We start from the raw sequence: 5,324 nt of genomic DNA on the forward strand, positions 1-5,324 counted from the left end.
CCATACAACCACTTCTTAGCTTGGTCTTTCAATGCAAAAGTGATAAACCTAAGCTTAACAGCATCATCAGAAAGCTGTTGGATCTTAATTAGAACACATACCTCTTCAAATTCCCTTAGAAATAGGTATGCATCCTCAGAGGTCAACCCATGGAAGTGGGGCAACATAGTGATGTATTGAGATTTGAGTTCAAAATTATTGCCCTAGGCTTGTGGTAGAACTATGCAGGAAGGTTGGGCTGTTCTAACAGGGTAGAACCTATCTTTCAGAGATTTAGGTGAAGGGTTTTGCTGTTGGTCTCCCATATTGAAGGGTTTTAAACAGAGCAAACGTATAGAGTCACTACTTGTTGGATCTCTTCTTTCTAACTGATTCTTAGTATTACGTACCCACTTAACACTCATGCAACAGAAAACTACCCACAACTAAAGTAAGACAAGCACAAAAGAATGGATAGCAAAACCTTTTTTTTTAATGATTTTTTGATTTTTTTGATTTTTTTGATTTTTTTGATTTTTTTTTGGCTTTTTTGGGAGCTTACCGGTAGGGATCCGGGGTTGCTCAGGTCAATTCCTGAGGTACTGCTATAGGGCGAAACCTGTCTTTATCATACTCTGAGGCATGGCGACCTCCACCGATACAACTATTATTGTAAGTTGTTCTTCTCAGGAATTCAATAAAAGAAAAGGAAAAACATAAAACAAAGCAAACAAAGCACTCCGATTTACCAAAAGAAAGTGAAAAATAACATGGAATTGTCTCCCCGACAACGTCGCAAAAACTTGTTTGAGATTTAAAATGTAACCGCAAGCGTACGGATCAGTGTAGCTACGGTTCGAACACAAGGAGAGCAGCCACTTTATTTTTTTTATTTCTTTTAATAATGCGAAAGTGAACCGATTAATAGATGTGATCTAATTCTAATTACCGTCCTAAACATATGTATCTAAAATAACGTCCTAACCATTCGTCATCTAAGAATTTAAAGACGCAAGCCACGCAATTAAAATTAAATAAATAAATAACTGAAAAGACACAACCCACGTAATTAAAAAATAAATAAATAAAGGGAAAAAAATGCTGAAATAAAAATAAAGTAAAAGAAAGGGGATAAAGCTAGAGAGAGACTCACAAGTAGGTTTCTCTACTTAGCCCGAGGGATGCATCATAATATGAGCTTCCCTACTTGACCAGAGAGTCACTCTTACAAGGGTTACTCTACTTGGCTTTAGGGAAACGGAGACAATTAAAATAAAAGCAATAAATTGATGGTTCTATGGCTAGGAGGGGCAAAGCCAACACATACACTAGCCATGAACCTTGGGGGAAAGGGATAGCAATAATGTAACGACTGAAATTAAAATCCTAAATTAAGAAAGAAAGGGTAGTCAGAAGAGGGAATGAGAGGGGGGAGAGAAGACTACTGAGGGAGTCTACTTACATGAACTTCAACCCTTGAACTGAAAACTTGATCGATTTGAGATACTACCAGTACTAAAAACCAAATCTAGAATAAACTAAATTTGAAATTTCTAGTACTAGAGAAAACAAATCTGAAGAAAAAAATTGAACTTGAAAGACATGCTTCATAGCTTGTTCTTGTCACCTAGAACTAAGCCTAGAACAAGAACTTGAAAATTACAACTTCAATTACTTAAATAATAAAAATAAAAGACTGAATCAAAAATAAAAGTGCTTGTATTAATTGAATAAAAGAACTTACAAAAGTGTTTAAAGCATAAACCTAGAACTAGAGATAGAGAAAGAGATAGAGTAACAAAAAAAAAGCCCCTAGAAGAAGAATGAAGTAGAGAGGAAGAGAGGGACAATTTTTTAGAGTTTTGTGGACTCCCTTTTATAGGGAATAGGAGAGAGAGAAGGACGTCCAAGGGTGCATCCCCTTGGACGATTTTGTGGTGAGGTGGAGGAGAGGGAAGAGAGAAAACATGTGGAGAGATCTACCACGATTTTCTTACCTTTTTTCCCTATTTTTTCTCGTTTTTCTATTTTTCTCTCTCTTCTTGCACAAAAAACCCCCTGGCCGATTTTCCTTGCTTGGATTTGGACAATATTCTATTTTAAATGGGAAATTCCATCCATGCCCTTGTCTTTTTTTTTTTTCTTCTTTCCTATTTTTTGTCTTTATTTTCTCTCTCTTCTTCAAACTTGCGTACAACTATCTTGGTCAACCTCCTTTGAGTGATGAGTAGGAGAGAGAAAATATTCTAAAAAAAAACCTCAACAAAATAGCAGCTAAGAGGTTTGAACTTGAGACCTCCTAATAAGGAAGAGATTTTGCACACCACAACTCACCAACTACGCTAGGTAGCTGTTGTTACCAAAAATGAATCTTGAATTACTTAAAGATGTGGTCCATTGATCCTTGTTGGCATTTGGAATATTCCTTATACCCTTGGGACAACTGCAGATGGGCTGGTTTTGCATCTCGGTTCAGTTCTGATCAATTATTCTTTTTCTTGCCCAAAAAGAATAATCACTTGTACGATTGACCAAACGAATGTGTACTTTTAATTGAACACATCCATCTTGCTCATAATTTCATCCTCTTCGTAACCATGAAAAGAAATAGGACCTCTTTACGTGTAAAATTAGAGATATAGTGCCCGCTAGTCCTTAAGTCATTGAAAGTATAAAACCTGCAAAAAGAGAGTAAAACCCAAGGTATCTCTATTCTAAATATGTAAAATGCATGATTTACTACCCTAGATTTCACACATAAATGTTCTCATCAATTCTCCAAGTCTAAATTTCTAACATTTAATTCTTCATATTGTCATCATTGTCGGGGTGTGACAAAATTCGGTGTCTACACCATGCTCGGGCTTGCATGCCTTAATGCCTAAGGGCTTGAAGTGCCAAGCAAAGGCTCGGGCTTACATGCCCTAGTGCATAAGGGCTTGAGGTTCTGAACCGGGGCTCAGGCTTGCATACCTTAATGCGTAAGGTATTGAGGTGCCGAGCCATTCTCGGGCTTACATGCCCTAGTGCGTAAGGGCTTGAGGTGTCAAGCCAAGGCTCAGGCTTGCATGCCTTAATGCATAAGGTCTTGAGGTGCCGAGCTGTGCTTGGGCTTGTATACCTTAGTGAGTAAGGGCTTGAGGTGCCGAGCCTTGCTCGGGCTTGCATGCCATAATGCGTAAGGTCTTAAGGTACCGAGCCTTGCGCGGGCTTGCATGCCTTAATGAGTAAGGTCTTGAGGTACCGAGCCGTGCTCGGGCTTACATGCCTTAGTGCGTAAGGTCTTGAGGTGCCAAACTGTTCTCAAGCTTGCATGCCTTAGTGCGTAAGGGCTTGAGGTTCTAAGCTGGGGCTCGGGCTTGCATGCCTTAGTGAGTAAGGTCTTGAGGTGCCGAGCCATGCTCGGGCTTGCATGCCTTAGTGCGTAAGGGCTTGAGGTGCCAAGCCATGCTTAGGCTTACATGCCTTAGTGCATAAGGGCTTGAGGTGTTGAGCCGTGCTCGGGCTTACGTGTCTTAGTGCGTAAGGTCTTGAGGTGCCAAGCCATTCTCGGGCTTGCATGCCTTAGCACGTAAGGGCTTGAGGTGCCGAGCCGTGCTCAGACTTACATGCCTTAATGCTTAAGGTCTTGAAGTGTTGAGCCGTGCTCGGGCTTGCATGCCTTAATGTGTAAGGTCTTGAAGTGCCGAGCCGGGGCTTGGGCTTACATACTCTAGTACGTAAGGGCTTGAGGTGCTGAGCTAGGGCTCGGGCTTGCGATATAGATGTAATATTCTTTTATCGACAGGTTCGGGCCGGCCTTTCTTTCCTGGCGAATGAGGGCTTCTTTTGCCATCCATCGGGGTTGACTCATCCTTGCATAGTGGATGAGATCTTCTTTTATCAACCAGTTCAAGTCAGCCTTTCTTTCCTCGCGAATGATTTTTCCATTCTGCTCTGCTCGGATCGATCTCATTGTTATCGTTGGGATGATCATCACACCGACAACCTTGTTCAGATGTTCAAGAATAGGCCACAGTTGATTCTTCGACTATTATCGCAGATAGTTCGATGGTTTACTCATCCTCACTCTATAAGATGTTGGTATTGTAGCATGTTAATGTCGTTCCCACGGACAGTGCCAATCTGATGCGGTAAAAATTGACAGAGTGATCTTCCCTACAGTTCCTGATGCTCCAGCCGACCTGCACAGAAGAGAAGATAGGGGAGAGCCGGGCTGACCCGACAGGGGACTCTCCGATGCCTAAGTCAGATATTTTCATAGCAAATGCTCAAGAGAGCTTTTTCAGTCAAAAGAAGTGATTGATCCCCCATGATGGAGGCATACCTTGGTATTTATAGGCTGCTGATGGAGAGAGAAGGAGGGGCATTTGTGGAGAGTCTTGTTTAGGTGTAGAGTCCTTGAGGAGAGTTGCTCTGTGACTCTGGGAATATTCTGGGTTTCAGGGCATGTTCTGAAAATATTCTCCCTTGATCTCGGAGGTGCAAGTCGTGAGAGGGGTGGACACCTCTGATGACATGTAGTGGATAGAATCCTGCCCCCGTGATCAGGGATCACTTCCCTTTGAATGTAGGAGTGGATATGTGCACGCTTCTAGGTGCTTTACTTGACTATGCCGAGCCAAGGTGACAGGTCGGACAAGCCTAGGTGACTGGTTGGCATGAGGAGAGGCCAAGGTGGCTACTCAGCACGAGCAGAAGCCGAGGTGGAGAGTCGGCCTGAGGAGAGATCGAGGTGGCAGGTCAGTCTTCCGTTCAGGTTTGCATATACACTTCAGCTGTGCTGAGGAATGGGACATATTTTGCCTCATCACTAATTAACAAAGATAAGAATTAATGAGAAGAAGCTATCCTCAGGTCTCGAATCTGTTTTTTTATTATTACCCAATCTCTGGTTGATACTTCGGTCCACTAAAAATACGAGTTCCAATACAACCACAAAAATATAATCTTTGACTATCCTAAGCATAACCTATCATGTCAAGCATTATTATCTATAGTTTTTGCTTAGCACGCTTAGTCTGATTGGTTAAAGGTCATCGTTAGTGTTTGCTAAAATCAACATAAAATACCGTTATTTGAATAGAATAAATAAATTACAAAAACAAATATTCTAAACTAATTTAACTATTAAAAATGATCTACAATGGGAAGGGGTCTTTAACATCAAACAATCAAGTATGAATTTCAATCAAAAATTAATTAACAATAAATCAAGACTTCATCTAAATCTAAAGATAGAAAGGGGACTTAGTCACTCATGGTGTGAATGAAAGCAGGGCAGCAATGATGATGGTGGTGATAGAACCTCAGAACAATGGCAATGATCTCTATGCAATGATGTC

The sequence above is a fragment of the Macadamia integrifolia genome, unplaced genomic scaffold (assembly GCF_013358625.1).
Source record: "Macadamia integrifolia cultivar HAES 741 unplaced genomic scaffold, SCU_Mint_v3 scaffold972, whole genome shotgun sequence".
NCBI classification, from domain to species: Eukaryota; Viridiplantae; Streptophyta; class Magnoliopsida; order Proteales; family Proteaceae; genus Macadamia; species Macadamia integrifolia.